Source organism: Pseudophryne corroboree, chromosome 3, assembly GCF_028390025.1.
Source record: "Pseudophryne corroboree isolate aPseCor3 chromosome 3, aPseCor3.hap2, whole genome shotgun sequence".
In the NCBI taxonomy this organism is placed as follows: domain Eukaryota; kingdom Metazoa; phylum Chordata; class Amphibia; order Anura; family Myobatrachidae; genus Pseudophryne; species Pseudophryne corroboree.
Window position 1 is genome coordinate 509311982 of NC_086446.1, and position 17478 is coordinate 509329459.

A 17478-nucleotide genomic window follows, 5' to 3' on the forward strand; every position below is an offset into this window, starting at 1 on the left:
TAAATAAAACATCAACTACACAGGATGATTCATCAGACGATGAAACCTCTATATACTCTTCTTCAGCATACAAAGAACAGGTAAATATAGCTGAGTTAATGAGAGCAGTAAATGCTTTTCTGTCCTAAGAGGATTCAGCAGAGCCTGTGTTAAAAATATGGTACCTATGTTTAAACGTCCCAAAAAAATAGGGCCTCCTCATGGGGGACCTTAGCAGCTGATGAATATCATGGAAAAGGTTTGGGTTATACCCAATAAAGAATATAGGTTCCCAGTAAATGGGATTCCAAATATCCTTTTCCAGCTGAGGACTGTTTAAAAATGGGAAATGCCTCCTATAGAGATACGCCTATCATTTGATAGTACGAAATATATATGGCCTTTGCCGTCAACGTCAAAAGAGGGACGGTTTTCTGAAAACCATGTTGTCTCTATCTGGGGCAGTCATAAGGCCAGCCATGACTTCACCTTGTAATCTACAGCACACCACACTGGAAGGGCCCAATCACACTAGATCTTGGAAGCTAAGCAGTGTTGGGCCTGGTTAGTTCTTGGATGGGAGACCACCTTGGAATACCAGGTGCTGTAGGTACACTGAGCTGAGGTGCTGGAAGACAGGTTTTTCAGCACCTGCAAGGGAGCAAGAATCTCATATAGCTCATATGGACACTAATGTTCTAGGGCATCAGCATTAACAATAGTTGCTCGCAGAGCAGTGTTGCTTACATACATGAAAAGCTGATTCAGAATAAAAGAAGGTTTTGGCTGGAAGTTTCTGTTTGGTAACGAGTTAACAGATATTCTGGAGTCAAAATCAGACTCCAAGTAGGTCACGTTTCCTTCCACATATAACCCCAAACATAGGGGTCCGGTTTTCGGCCTTGTCGGTCATAAAGGAACATAACAACCCCAATACAATAAGTTTGGTAAGGCAAAGAAGCAAAGGCAACCAGAGGGCCAGCTTGCAAACCAGAGGATAAGCCATCAGCATGATGGTGCGGGTTTTCTTCTGGGGGACCCCAGGATAGGTTTGCACAGATCTGGTAACAGTTTACAAACAGATGCCTGGGTGCAAGAAGCGGTATCTCTAGGTTATGTTTCTCTTCAAGAAGCATTCTCCTTGAAGTTTTCTGTTCCAGTCCGTCTCGGGTAGAGGCGAAGGACAGGGGTTTGTAAGAAGCAGTTCAGAAATTGCTTTGGTCAGGAATAGGCATCCAGTAACCCCTGCACAATAAGGACAGGGGGTTTTACTCCAAGCGGGTTTGGGTTCAGAAGGATCCTTTCACACCAATCTCAAAATCCTAAACAAATAAGTTTGGGTACCACGGTTCACAGGGAGACGTTCCGCTCCATAGTTTTGGCATGGAGCCAAGGGAATTAGAGTATCCCTGGATAGTCAGGATGTTTACCTACAGGTTCCTGTAGCACTGTTCCATCAGTGTTACAGTATCTCAAGGTTCACCATCCTCCAGCAACATTTTCAGTTCCAGACTTTAGCCTTGGGGTTTGCCACAGCCGCCAGAGTATTTACCAAAATTATGATGATTATGGCAGCTTATCTCCGCAAGAAGGGGATTAGAAAATTGTCATACTTTGACCACCTTTTTTTTATCCTGGCACAGGAAAGGCTTCTGTGCCATTTCCAACAAACCATAATTTGTCTGCAGAGGCACTGGTGGTTAATAAATTGGGCAAAGTCATCTCGGGTTCCATAACAACGGATGACTCACTGTGGGGCTGTACTGAATTCCAGTCTGCAGAAAATGAATTACCTCGGAACAAGATATCCACGGTACAGTCAAGTACTCAGGAGTTGTTACACAGTCAAACGATATCAATCCACGCAGCTATGCGACTGATGGGTTTGATGGTGTCAACATTCGACATGGTGGAGTATGCACAATTCCACTCAAGACCTCGGCAGCGTCTGATTCTAGCCAGATGGAATGGAATACATCAGACAATAAAGAAACAGACTATGGTACATCCACACAAGGTAAGAAAGTCATCAGCCTGGTGGCTATAGACATCCCATCTAGACAAAGGGATAATCTTTTGGATATCAGATGGGAGATGCTGACAACAGATGCCAGTCTCCAGGGCTGGGGAGCAGTGTCCGGAAGATTATGGTTCCAGGGACAATGGACCATAGAAGAAAGTTGCCTGCCAATAAATCTGTTAGAACTTTGGGCCATATACATGGCACTGATTCAGGCAAAAGACACTCTTCAAGGAAGACCAGTTCAGATCCGCTCGGACAATTTAACGGCGGGGGCTTACCTCAACCATCAGGGAGGAACGTGCAGCCAAACAGCAATGAAGGAGGTAAGTCACATACTAAAGTGGACAGAACTCCATCTTCCAGCATTGTTCGCAGTATTCGTTCCGGGAGTCCTAAACTGGGAAGCGGATTTTCTCAGTCGACACTCCATTCAAGCAAGCGAATGGGTTCTACACCTGGAAGTCTTTCAGACTCTGGTAGACAAGTGGGGTTTGCCAGAGATAGATCTCATGGCGTCCCGTCTGAACAACTAAGTGCCCGTATACAGGGCAAGAACTAAGGATCCCGGAGCGATCTTTGTAGACACCTTGTCAGTAAAATGGGAGTTTCATCTGGCTTATCTATTTCCTCCGATCATCCTGCTACCAGGGTGTTGAGGAAGATAAAAGAAGCAAAGTGTGCCGTGATTCTAATAGCTCCAGCTTGGCCCAGAAGGCAATAGTACACAAATCTACAGAGAATGTCGATGGATGCTCCACGTCTGCTCCCTCAACGTCCAGATCTACTAATGCAGGGTCCTTGTTATCACAGGCATCTGGATCGACTATCGTTGACGGTGTGGCTCTTGAAACCTCTATCCTGTAGTCAAGAGGATTCTCGCTACAGGTAAATTCAAACATTGCACAGAGCAAGGAAACCCTCCTCAGCTCGCATTTATCACCGAATATGGCAGGCCTATATTCATTGTGCAGTGAAAGAAATATGGACCCGAAATCTTTCCAAGTTTCCTGGGTCTTAGATTTCCTTCACGCAGGAATGGATAAGGGTTTGAAGGTGGCTTCCTTGAGAGTACAAGTATTAGCATTGACTGTAGGGTTCCAAAAGAAAAATTGCCAATTTACAGGATGTGCGTACTTTTCCCAGGGAATGCTGCGCATTCAACCTCCTTTTGTTCCTCCTACAGTGCCTTAGGCCTAGTCATCAAAGCCCTTCAAGTTGCTCCGTTTGAACCACTTAATAAAGTGGATCTTAAATGGTTGACAGATAAACTTCTCTTTCTACTGGCTATGTCGTCAGCTAGTAGAGCAGACATTTTCAACCTTTTACAACTCGCGGCATACTGAACAAGATTTAAATATTGTCAAGGCACATTCAAATATAATGGTGATGCATGGTGCAGTTGCGTGTCCTAGGATGTCATGTCGCAGCTATTCCATAGGTAACGCCTGAGCCACATCTGAGAGAGCCAGAAGAGCCCAACACCGCCCGGGCCCAGGGCTGGCGCTTCCATTAGGCAGTTTTAGGCAACTGCCTATGAGCGCCAGGACCTGAGGGGGTGGCACACTGAGGCTGTCAGGGGCCCTGATAATTTTGGCTATTAGCCCCCTGCCCTGTAGCCCCCATGTGACTGCTATAATAGCAGCACTGCAGCAGCAGGGCACCCGGTGGCATGGACACATTAGTAACAGCGCTGCAGGCGGTCCTGCAGCGCTGCTGAACTTACTGACAGCAGCCGAAGCTTTTTGGCCATTCCAGGCCACTGTACACTACCTAGTGTCCCAGGATCCACCGCTGACTCTCCGGATTCACCACCTCTGGAGAAGTTATACAGTGGGAGCGGCGAGGTAGTCTCCCCCTCGGCTGGTCCTGTATATCCTCTGCCGGGAAGGGGCGGGGGGGGGGGGGGGGGGGGGTAGGATTAGACTGCAAGAAGGGAGGGTTAGCATACTTTCCCACAAGATGTTGGGATACTGAGCGTCAGGATGCAGCTATCATTCTTCTGACCCCCGGCATCCTAGGCGCCAGGATACCTTTCCCAACCCGCTATAGGGTGTGGGGGGAGGGTGTGTGTGTGTGTGTGTGTGTGTGTGTGTGTGTGTGTGAAGTTTTTGCCTAGGGTGACGAAAAACCTTGCACCGCTCAAAATTAGTGCTAGCTCTGCAACCACTAAACCCACCAGTATTAATCGTTACAGGGCCTCAGTAGCGGCAAACCACTGACGTGCCTTGCTGTGCTTCTATGGCGGCACACCTGGAGACTGCTCAGGGCACACTAGTGTGCCACGGCACAGTGGTTGAAAAGTAGAGTATCAGATTTAGGAGCGCTGTAATATTGTTTGCCTTTTCTGGGGTTTTTTATCCAGAGAAAGCAGTTCTCAGAACTAGATCTGGGTATCTTCCGAAGGTGGTGTTTAAATTCCACCTTAATGAAGAAAATGTAGTCCCGGTTTCTCTTACGTCCTAGAGGATGCTGGGGACTCCGTAAGGACCATGGGGATAGACGGGCTCCGCAGGAGACATGGGCACTAAGAAAGAACTTTAGGTTTGGGTGTGCACTGGCTCCTCCCTCTATGCCCCTCCTCCAGACCTCAGTTTATTACTGTGCCCAGAGGAGACTGGGTGCATTACAGGGAGCTCTCCTGAGTTTCCTGGAAAGAAAGTATTTTGTTAGGTTTTTTATTTTCAGGGAGCCTGCTGGCAACAGACTCCCTGCATCGAGGGACTGAGGGGAGAGAAACAGACCTACTTTAATGTTAGGCTCTGTTTCTTAGGCTACTGGACACGATTAGCTCCAGAGGGAATGGAACGCAGGTCTCACCCTCGCCGTTCGTCCCAGAGCCGCGCCGCCGTCCTCCTCGCAGAGCCGGAAGATAGAAGCCAGGTGAGTATGTGAAGAAAGAAGACTTCAGAGGCGGCAGAAGACTTCAGATCTTCATAGAGGTAATGCTGTGCGCCATTGCTCCCACACAGCACACACACAGCAGTCACTATAAGGGTGCAGGGCGCAGGGGGGGGCGCCCTGGGCAGCAATAAGGACCTCCAAATCTGGCAATACAGGCTGGGCACTGTATATAAAAGAGATCCCCCGCCAGTTTTTTAATTTTTCAGCGGGACCGAAGCCCGCCGCTGAGGGGGCGGAGTTTGTTCCTCAGCACTCACTAGCGCCATTTTCTCCACAGCACACCGCTGAGAGGAAGCTCCCCGGACTCTTCCCTGCTTACCACGGTGAAAGAAAGTTTAAAAAAAGGGGGGGGGGCACATCATTTGGCGCAAATAGATAATTACAGCGCTACCTGGGTAAACATACAGTGTGTTTTTTCCTGGGTCATTAGCGCTGGGTGTGTGCTGGCATACTCTCTCTCTCTGTCTCTCCAAAGGGCCTTGTGGGGGAACTGTCTTCAGATAAGAGGTTTCCCTGAGTGTGCGGTGTGTCGGTACGCATGTGTCGGCATGTCTGAGGTAGAAGGCTTTCCTAGCGAGGAGGTGGAGCAAATGAATGTGGTGTCTCCGTCGGCAACACCGACACCTGACTGGGTGGATATGTGGAATGTTTTAAGTGCTAATGTGAATTTATTGCACAAAAGGATGGACAAAGCTGAGTCCAGGAATTATGCAGTCGCGGGGACCCTCGGGGTCTCAAAAGCGCCCACTATTCCAAATAGTAGACACTAATACCGACACGGATTCTGACTCCAGTGTCGACTACGATGATGCAAAGTTACAGCCAAAATTGGCTAAAAGTATTCAATATATGATTATTGCAATAAAGGATGTTTTACATATCACAGAGGAACCCCCTGTCCCTGACACGAGGGTACACATGTATTACGAAGAGAAACCTGAGGTCACCTTTACACCTTCTCATGAGCTGAACGAGTTATTTGAAAAGGCGTGGGAATCTCCAGACAAGAAACTGCAGATTCCCAAAAGGATTCTTATGACGTATCCTTTCCCGGCTAAGGACAGGATGCGGTGGGAATCCTCCCCAAGGGTGGACAAAGCGTTGACACGCTTATCCAAAAAGGTAGCACTGCCATCCCAAGATACGGCCACCCTCAGGGATCCTGCTGATCGCAAGCAGGAGACTACCTTAAAGTCCATTTACACACACTCTGGTACCTTACCCAGACCGGCGATAGCGTCGGCTTGGGTTTGTAGCGCTGTAGCAGCGTGGACAGATACCTTATCGGCGGAATTGGATACCCTGGATAAGGATACCATTTAATTGACCCTGGGTCATATTAAAGATGCTGTCTTATATATGAGAGATGCTCAAAGAGACATTGGCCTACTGGGTTCTAGAGTCAACGCTATGTCGATTTCTGCTAGACGAGTCCTATGGACCCGGCAATGGACAGGTGATGCCGACTCAAAGAGGCATATGGAGGTTTTACCTTACAAGGGTGAGGAATTGTTTGGGGAAGGTCTCTCGGACCTGGTCTCCACAGCTACGGCAGGTAAATCAAATTTTTTGCCTTATATTCCCTCACAGCCTAAGAAAGCGCCACATTACCAAATGCAGTCCTTTCGGTCAAATAAAAACAAAAGAGTACGAGGATCGTCCTTTCTTGCCAGAGGTAAGGGCAGAGGGGAAAAAGCTGCCTACCACAGCTAGTTCCCAGGAGCAGAAGTCCTCCCCGGCCTCTACAAAATCCACCGCATGACGCTGGGGCTTCGCTGAGGGAGTCCGCCCCAGTGGGGGCACGTCTTCGACTTGAAGAGGTGCCTCTTCGCCGGTTTTTCAAATCGGCCCTACCAGCTTCTCCCCCAGAAAGGGAGATAGTTTTAAATGCAATTCACAAATTGTGTCTTCAACAGGTGGTGGTCAAAGTTCCCCTGCTTCAACAAGGGAGGGGGTATTACTCAACCCTATTTGTAGTCCCGAAACCGGACGGTTCGGTCCGACCCATTTTAAATTTAAAATCCTTGAACCTATACTTGAAAAGGTTCAAGTTCAAGATGGAATCGCTCAGAGCGGTCATCGCCAGCCTAGAAGGGGGGGATTTTATGGTATCCCTGGACATAAAGGATGCATACCTTCATGTTCCCATATATCCACCTCATCAGGCGTACCTGAGATTTGCGGTACAGGATTGGCATTATCAATTTCAGACGTTGCCGTTTGGGCTTTCCACGGCCCCGAGGATTTTCACCAAGGTAATGGCGGAAATGATGGTGCTCCTGCGCAAGCAGGGTGTCACAATTATCCCGTACTTGGACGATCTCCTCATAAAAGCGAGATCACGAGAGCAGTTGTTGAACAGCGTGTCACTTTCACTGAAGGTGTTACAACAACATGGCTGGATTCTCAATATCCCGAAGTCACAGTTAGTTCCTACAACACGTTTGACCTTCTTAGGCATGATTCTGGATACGGACCAGAAAAAGGTTTATCTTTCGATAGAAAAGGCCCAGGAACTCATGACTCTGGTCAGGGACCTATTGAAGCCAAAACAGGTGTCGGTGCATCACTGCACTCGAGTCTTGGGGAAGATGGTGGCATCTTACGAGGCCATTCCCTTCGGCAGGTTCCATGCGAGGACCTTCCAATGGGACCTACTGGACAAGTGGTCCGGGTCACATCTACAGATTCATCAGTTGATCACCCTGTCCCCCAGGGCAAGGGTGTCTCTCCTGTGGTGGCTACAGAGAGCTCACCTTCTAGAGGGTCGCAGGTTCGCCATTCAGGACTGGATTTTGGTAACCACGGACACGAGCCTCCGAGGTTGGGGAGCAGTCACACAGGGAAGAAACTTCCAAGGTCTTTGGTCATGCCAGGAGACTTGTCTTCACATCAACGTCCTGGAGCTGAGGGCCATATACAACGCCCTTCGTCAAGCGGAGACTTGGCTTCGCGACCTACCGGTTCTGATTCAGTCAGACAACATCACCGCAGTGGCTCATGTAAACCGCCAAGGCGGCACAAGGAGCAGAGTGGCAATGGCGGAAGCCACCAGGATTCTTCGCTGGGCGTAAAATCATGTAAGCGCACTGTCAGCAGTGTTCATTCCGGGAGTGGACAACTGGGAAGCAGACTTCCTCAGCAGACACGATCTACATCCAGGAGAGTGGGGACTTCATCAGGAAGTCTTCGCACAGATTGCAAGTCAGTGGGGACTGCCCCAGATAGACATGATGGCATCCCGCCTCAACAAAAAACTACAGAGGTATTGCGCCAGGTCAAGAGACCCTCTGGCGGTGGCAGTGGACGCCCTTGTGACACCGTGGGTATTCCAGACGGTCTATGTATTTCCTCCTATTCCTCTCATCCCCAAGGTGTTGAGAATAATAAGAAAAAGAGGAGTACAGACAATTCTCATTGTTCCAGATTGGCCACGAAGGGTCTGGTATCCGGATCTGCAGGAAATGCTCACAGAAGATCCGTGGCCTCTTCCTCTAAGACAGGACCTGTTACAACAGGGGCCCTGTCTGTTCCAAGACTTACTGCGGCTGCGTTTGACGGCACGGCGGTTGAACGCCGGATCCTAGCAGAAAAGGGCATTCCGGATGAGGTCATTCCTACTCTGATAAAGGCTAGGAAGGATGTGACAGCAAAACATTATCACCGTATATGGCGGAAGTATGTTTCTTGGTGTGAGGCCAGGAATGCTCCTACGGAAGAATTCCATCTCGGCCGTTTCCTTCACTTCCTACAGACTGGAGTGCATTTGGGCATAAAATTAGGCTCCATAAAGGTTCAGATTTCGGCCCTATCCATTTTCTTTCAGAAGAAATTGGCTTCTCTCCCAGAAGTACAGACTTTTGTGAAGGGAGTGCTGCATATTTAGCCTCCTTCTGTACCTCCAGTGGCACCTTGGGACCTGAAGGTGGTGTTGAGTTTCCTTAAGTCACACTGGTTTGAACCACTTAAAACGGTGGAGTTAAAATATCTCACTTGGAAAGTGGTCATGTTGTTAGCCTTGGCTTCGGCTAGGCGAGTATCGGAGTTGGCAGCTTTGTCTCATAAAAGCCCCTATTTAGTTTTCCATATGGATAGAGCGGAATTGCGGACCCGTCCTCAATTCTTGCCAAAGGTGGTTTCGTCTTTTCATATGAATCAACCTATTGTGGTGCCTGTGGCTACGCGAGACTTGGAGGATTCCGAGTCCCTTGATGTGGTCAGGGCTTTGAAAATTTACGTGGCCAGAACGGCTAGGGTCAGGAAAACAGAAGCACTGTTTATCCTGTATGCAGCCGACAAGGTTGGCGCTCCTGCTTCCAAGCAGACTATTGCTCGCTGGATCTGTAACACGATTCAGCAGGCTCATTCTACGGCTGGATTGCCGTTACCAAAATCAATAAAGGCCCATTCCACCAGGAGAGTGGGCTCTTCTTGGACGGCTGCCCGAGGGGTCTCGGCATTACAGCTGTGCCGTGCTGCTACTTGGTCGGGTTCAAACACTTTTGCAAAATTTTACAAGTTTGATACCCTGGCTGAGGAGGACCTCATGTTTGCTCAATCGGTGCTGCAGAGTCATCCGCAGTCTCCCACCCGTTTGGGAGCTTTGGTATAATCCCCATGGTCCTTACGGAGTCCCCAGCATCCTCTAGGACGTAAGAGAAAATAAGATTTTAAACCTACCAGTAAATCTTTTTCTCCTAGTCCATAGAGGATGCTGGGCGCCCGTCCCAAGTGCGGACTATTTCTGCAAGACTTGTATATAGTTTTTGCTTACATAAGGGTTATGTTACAGTGTTCCTCAGTCTCGGACTGATGCTGTGTTGTTTCGTACTGTTAACTGGTTGGTATATCCCAAGTTATACGGTGTGGATGGTGTGGGCTGGTATGAATCTTGCCCTTAGATTAACTAAAATCCTTTCCTCGTACTGTCCGTCTCCTCTGGGCACAGTTTCTCTAACTGAGGTCTGGAGGAGGGGCATAGAGGGAGGAGCCAGTGCACACCCATACCTAAAGTCCTTTCTTAGTGCCCATGTCTCCTGCGGAGCCCGTCTATCCCCATGGTCCTTACGGAGTCCCCAGCATCCTCTACGGACTAGGAGAAAAAGATTTACCGGTAGGTTTAAAATCTTCTTTTTTCAGGTATCGGGATTTTCTGCGGGAGATGCATCGTGGGATGTAGTCCGAGCATTAAGGATCTACGTGGATCGCACAAGTGCCATCAGATAGACAGATTCTCTCTTCATTTTCTGCGGAATTCACAAGAGAGGATGGCCTGCTACTAAATAGACGCTGGCTAGAGGGCTTCGAATGACTATTTCGGAAGCATACTCTCAAGCTGATCTCCCTGTTCCAGCTAATATCTCTGTTCACTCTACTCGTAAGGTAGGTCCTTCATAGGCAGCACAACATGGTGCTTCAGCAGAACAGATATTTAAAGCAGCCATATAGTCTTCCATTAACACATTCATTAGACATTATGCTTGGATACTTTTGCCTCTCATGACGCTGAATTCGGGCGAAAGGTTCTCCTGTCCAATCAGGAGCGTCCCCACCGCTAAAATTGCTTTGAGAAATCCCATTGTTATCCTGTGGATAACCTGTGGACCCTGCTGGAGAAATATACGTTATGGTAAGAACTTACCGTTGATACGGTATTTCTCCTAAGTCCACAGGTTCCACAGGAATCCCACCCTGACGCACCTGATTTGAGGATCTTGCTACTCACTGACCTCTTCCTTCTTGTACGTAAGGGTGTGCATGTGTGTTCTTCTCGCCTGATTAGGACTCTACATGATGCTCCTGCCTAGATGCTTTGGAATCCACCTGATTTGCCTGAGCCAGTGGGCGGGGATATATGGATGTGCCCGTTGCATCCTGGGAGGCCTGAAAGCTTGTGATCGTTTGGTGCCAATCTGCTGTCTACCCATCATATCCCATTGTTATCATGTGGAACCTGTGGATTTAAAAGAAATACCATTATCAACGGTAAGTTCTTAACATAACGTATATTTTGGCATCTCGGAGGTAAGTATGCTGGGGCTGGTTAGGGTTAGGCCGGGGGGAGAGGGGGTTTAGGCTGCGGGGAGGAAGGGTAAGGGTTAGATACTAAGTGGGGAGCATTATGGGGGGTAAAGGGGGAGAGCTAGAATTCTCACCTAGCAAGTGTCCGGATTCTGCGTGTCAGGGTACTGGTGTCTGTATTCTGTCCGTCGGCATCCTAAGCATCAGGTTCCCAGTATCATCCTGTATATGTGTCACTGTGCAGGGGATGCAGTTAATTTGCCGGCTGTCAGGATCCCGGCGGTCAGGATACCGCGCCGGAATACCAACAGCTGACAGTGCCGGCAGCCGGGATCCCGGCGCATAGGGGCTATTCCCACTCTTGGGTGTCCACACCCATACAGTGAGAATAAAACCTGGGGACTCTTTGCGCTTGCCCAACTGCCAACATTCCGGCGGTCAGGATGCTGCTGTCGGGATATTGACAGTCGGCATCCCGTCCTCCAGGAATACGTATGGATTCCTCTGTATGTAACAGCTCCTTTAATGTACTTGCGTTCCTTCCTCTCCGGTGATAAGCATTCACAAGTATTATTATTATTACTACCAGTTATTTATATAGCACACACATATTCCGCAGCGCTGTACAGAGAATATTTGCCCATTCACATCAGTCCCTGCCCCAGTGGAGCTTACAATCTATAGTCATATCACATGTACACACATCCACATTCATGCTAGGGTTAATTTTGTTGGGAGCCAATTAACCTACCAGTATATTTTTGGATTGTGGGAGGAAACACACGCAAGTATGGGGAGAATATACAAACTCCACACAGTTAGGGCCATGGTGGGAATCGAACACATGACCTCAATGCTGTGAGGCAGTAATGCTAACCATTACACCTAGCTGAGCATAAACACACACATACAGTGCCTGTACCTTTTTCTGAACATTAACTATACAGATATGTACTATAAGAATCCAGGTATATGTGAGGGAATAAGTACAGTGAGAGTGCAGTTGATGGTGATTCATTGGCCTTGCAGAACATAAACCTGGAGATCCTACGGAGTGTAAATGCCCTTCCATTTGTCACACCTCCTAGAGCTCTAAAAACTACTGAGATAACTCTGCACTCTTAGAATATCTAGTAATCCTTTTTCATAGAACTTTTACAGATATAACCTAAAGGGAGGAGCAAGCATAGCCTTTAAATAGTATACAGGAGAAGGTGTTATCATTTGTCATCTGGTACCCAAGCCTATGTTCCACTGTGGAGTTATGATTCTGAAAAGCAAGAAACAGTCTTGTTATCTGCTGGTCAGGTGCAGTGGACACAAGGCACACGTCTTCACACCAGTGGCAGAACTAGCGAGCGGTGGGCCCAGGTGCGACAAAATGCTTTGGGCCCCCCATCCCATCCAAGTCCACCCCCTCACCCCTGGAGAGGATCTGGTGAGGGGGACCTGCTCAGGGCCAGAGAAATGGATACCTAGCAACAGTGCCGTAACTAGACATTTTAGCAGTGTGTGCAAGAAACTGCATCGGAGACCCACCCCTGCAGAAAAACAGGGGCAGTGCGCCGTAGGCGCGCGCAAAAATACATAGTGGCGTGGCTTCGTGGGGAAGGGGTGTGGCCACAAAATAATACCAATTCATAAAACGGTGCACAGTAGTCTCCATTATTCAAATTACTCCGCACAGTAGCACCACTACACCAGGTAGAGACCCTTTTACACCTTACGGTGGACAAATTCCTCTTTTTACACATTACGGCAGACAGCGTCCCCTTTTTACACATTACGGCAGACAGCGTCCCCTTTTTACACATTACGGCAGACAGCGTCCCCCTTTTTACACATTACGGCAGACAGCTGCACTTTTTACACAACGGCAAACAGCGTCCCCTTTTTACACATAACGGCAGACAGCGTGCCCTTGTTACACATAGCAGCAGACAGCGTACACTTTTTACACATTACGGCAGACAGCGTCCCCTTTTTACACATAACGGCAGACAGCGTGCCCTTGTTAAACATAGCGGCAGACAGCGTACACTTTTTACACATTACGGCAGACAGCGTCCCCTTTTTACATTACGGCAGACAGCGTACACTTTTTACACATAACGGCAGACAGCGTGCCCTTGTTACACATTGCGGCAGACAGCGTCCCCTTTTTACACATAACGGCAGACAGCGTGCCCTTGTTACATATTACAGCAGACAGCGTCCCCCTTTTTACACATTGCGGCAGGCAGATTCCCCCTTTTTACACATTGCGGCAGGCAGATTCCCCATTTTTACACATTGCGGCAGGCAAATTCCCGCTTTTTACACATTGCGGCAGGCAGATTCCCCCTTTTTACACATTGCGGCAGGCAGATTCCCCATTTTTACACATTGCGGCAGGCAGATTCCCCATTTTTACACATTGTGGCAGGCAGATTCCCCCTTTTTACACATTGCGGCAGGCAAATTCCCCCTTTTTACACATTGCGGCAGATTCCCCCTTTTTACACATTGCGGCAGGTAGATTCACCATTTTTACACATTGCGGCAGGCAAATTCCCCCTTTTTACACATTGCGGCAGGCAGATTCCCCCTTTTTACACATTGCGGCAGATTCCCCATTTTTACACATTGCGGCAGGCAGTCCCAAGAAAGACAGAAAGAAAGAAGAATTATACTTACCCTCTCCGCTGGCTCAGGCTCCTTGGTGCAGCTTCTGACGATTCCCGGGCAGTAGAGAAGGAGGAGGAGAGAGGTGGAGGAGGGAGCCGCAGCAGCGCTGTGTTATTGGTGGAGGCGCTGCTGCTGCTGCCCCTCTGCTTCACTATAGGCTGTTCTCGGAAGACAGCCTATAGTGAAGCAGAGGGGCAGCAGCGCCTCCACCAGTAACAAAGCGCTGCTGCGGCTCCCTCCTCACCTCCCCCCTCCTCCTTACCCCCGTGCCGCTGCGCTCCTCTCCGGGCGACTGTGTGCTGCGGGCAGCGGTTGCCCGCAGCACACAGCGGCATGTAATGTGTCAGTTTGACTCATTACATGCTTTGGGCCCCTGGACAGAGGCGGGCCCCAGTGCAACGCACTGGTTGCACTGGCGGTAGTTCCGCCTCTGCTTCACACATTTCTTCACCTCCTTCGCCCACTTACCAGGGACACTTCTGATGGTACTATGTGAGTAGTTTAAAGTTGCAATCATGTGATTGGTCTACAACATATCTAGCTGTGTGGGCTCGGTACTGCATGGAGCCCACTGATTGGCTGTCTTCACTTACCTTAGTGCAGGAAGGTTTACTCCCTCTGCCCACATAACCATTTTTTTTTTTTTAAACTAGTTTTTGCTTATTCTCTTAAGTGGAGTAAGATCAATAACTGGTGTACATTGTCTACCCAGAAAACTTACATGCTTCAGGTCCCGAATTAAGCACTACTTCTGAATAGTGGCTTTTCTTGTGTTTATTTTATTATCTTTTCTTAATTAGTCACCACAAAAGGGGATATCCTATTAGCTGCGGTAATGTGCTGCATAAAAAAATTGACCTTTTTTTTATTGCAATATACTGTAAGCCCAATGTCAGTTTGGGCTATCCTATTATAGTCCTTTTGTTTCATGCAGCAAATTACCCCTATTAGCACGAAAACACAGGACTGCAGCTTTTCGTGAAACTTATGTGTTTTCGCGACAGCTATCGCAGAATTTTTATTTATAGGATATTTGGTTTTGCTTACCCCGATACGCGCCGACATTGGGGTTAATAGGATAGCCCAGTTTGCAGTAATTAGCCGGATACCACCCAAAGTGTACACAGAGCCTTTCAAAGTAAACATAGAAACATTTCACTGTAACGGAGTATCAGAGCATAAGTACAATAGCTAGTAGCAGCCATTACTATAGCGTTACAGACTGGGTAGGACAGACAACAGGGGCAAGGATGGGGCAAATTGCTGAAGCTACCAGGAGCGTAAAGTGGTGAGACCTAGGTGGGAATCAGTTCATTTCTCAATGGTTCTGTACCCAACATATGTGGTGAGCAAACACAGATCCGCTAAGGGGAACAGGAGACAATGGAGGGAGCATGGGTGACAGGGAGTGAGCTAAGGATAAACAAGTGGAGGTAGGTCTTGACCATAAGAGCTTACATACTAAGGGGGAACAGTTGGATTGTGAATGGAGAAACTGTACATGGTGAAGATCTGTGTGGTTATAGACCTTCAGGTTATCTACTATACAATAGTTGAAATGGCGAAATGACTGTAAGCGTGATGATTTGTTATTACGTAATTGTAAAGCAGCACTTTGCTGTGTAGCTCCAGACAATAGGGAAAACACATACATAAAACAGGGACATAGAAGTGAGAAAAATAAATAAATGCAGAGATGAAAGCGAAGAGTTGTGAACGTCCTCCCGATTGAGCTTACAATCCAATGGAAAAATGCACAGCTGAAGCAAGAGGAACCTGTGGGACTCTCAAGTACAGATAAAGATTCACATTCTTGTAGGATAGCTGGTGTAGGAGTGTCTGGAGTCACATCCTGTCAATAGCTATTTAGTAGAAGCAACCAGAGGTTGTTCAGCTAACATTACATATGACTCTGGAATTGATTTGACATTTCAGTTTGCTGCCTCACTCCCTAGTGTATTAGGGAGAGTTGGTCTGTCTGACAATGACATAAACCTCCTCTGACATCGACTGTATACACAAGAGATTTTCCCAGTTGCCATTTGTCATTTTAATAATCTTGTGCTAAGTCTACTTGACCAGCATTGAAATTGTCCATATTTGATAAATATTTTTGAATTGTTGAATTGGACTTCTATACATCTGGCTTCAATAAGTTCCAATGAGATCTCAGGTTCCTGATGAGCAACGTCATTACTGGTGTTTGCCCTGTAGTAACGTGTTTCCATAAACAAATAAATGGATGATTTTTCTGTTGTAAAGTAATTTGCTTGTGGCTCATGGCCTTGAAAGCCGCCTTTATATGTCTGAACAAACCTTTCAGCTAATCCATTAGTAGCTTGGGTGTATGATGCTGACATTTAGGGGATAATTCCAAGTTGATCGCAGCAGGAAATTTTTTAGCAGTTGGGCAAAACCATGTGCACTGCAGGGGAGGCAGATATAACATTTGCAGAGAGAGTTAGATTTGGGTGGGTTATTTTGTTTCTGTGCAGGGTAAATACTGGCTGCTCTATTTTTACACTGCAATTTAGATTGCAGATTGAACACACCCCACCCAAATCTAACTCTCTCTGCACATGTTATGTCTGCCCCCCCTGCAGTGCACATGGTTTTGCCCAACTGCTAAAAAATTTCCTGCTGCGATCAACTTGGAATTACCCCCTTAGTTCTTTATGCCATTGCTTTTCACAAATCTCTGGATTTTTTTCTGAAATGTACTGACGTCCTTTATCACTGCAGATTTATTTTTGCAACCTACTACTATAGAACATAGGGGGTAATTCCAAGTTGATCGCAGCAGGATTTTTTTTTAGCAGTTGGGTAAAACCATGTGCACTGCAGGGGAGGCAGATATAACATGTGCAGAGAGAGTTAGATTTGGGTGTGGTGTGTTCAATCTGCAATCTAATTTGCAGTATAAAAACAAAGCAGCCAGTATTTACCCTGCACAGAAATAAAATAACCCACCCAAATCTAACTCTATCTGCACATGTTATATCTGCCTCTCCTGCAGTGCACATGGTTTTGCCCAACTGCTAAAAAAAAATCCTGCTGCTATCAACTTGGAGTTACCCCCATAGTTCTCAAATCGGCAAAGGGTTTCTCAGATTCAGACTTCATCTTTTGGACATTATACCCCTTGGAATGTGTATATTCTGCAATAACATAATCCATGAATTGACCTGCGATATCAATGTGCATGTGGTTGAAAGCCATTCCCAAGGGTATTGCTGAACTGTTTGAGATAGGTTTTGAGTCTGTTGACATCATAAGCAATTTTTAGTTATTTAACCGATCTGACTATCGATGCCCATACATACACCATACATAACTTATAGCTTAGGCCTGTATTTTCATTATGCCGGGGTGATCTTCACTGGATTTCTTCCAGTATTATCATACAAAGCGTTATGGGCATTATTGCTCTAGAACCAAACATTAATGTTCCTTGACATATAGACAGTTGGGGGCATATCTAATAAGGTCAGAGTTTGCCGGAGGTGTGGGATGCTGGCTGATTTCAGACTTTTTTGAAAGCGGCAATCATTTACAAGGCATGGTTTTGTCTGGTTAATAATTGCCCCTTTAAAAATACTTCAGAGATCGGCCGGCATCCCGCACCTCCGACAAACTTGGACCCTATTAGATATGCCCCTTGATGTCTTCTTGCTTAGGATCCAAGATGAATTTGGTTATTATATTTTGGCCAAACATTAACTGTAATGTCATAGACTTTAGATAACACTGGATCATTTATGATTTCTCAGTTGATAGCTTCATTGAGTATTGGAAGCTGCTCTACTAATATTGAGTGATATGTATCTACTTGGTCCATTTGGGTAGACTTATCAGCGTGTTATAGAGGGGATTGTGTTAATCTGTTA

At 47.2% G+C, this 17478-nt stretch overlaps 1 protein-coding gene and 1 pseudogene across 2 annotated transcripts in view; both read left to right on the forward strand.

Moving 5' to 3' along the window:
* The window catches only part of STX8 (syntaxin 8), a 415577-nt gene that overhangs the window by 90976 nt on the left and 307123 nt on the right, over positions 1-17478 (forward strand). The gene's annotated exons all lie outside the window — the stretch shown is intronic.
* On the forward strand, positions 475-592 carry LOC134895799 (5S ribosomal RNA; annotated as a pseudogene).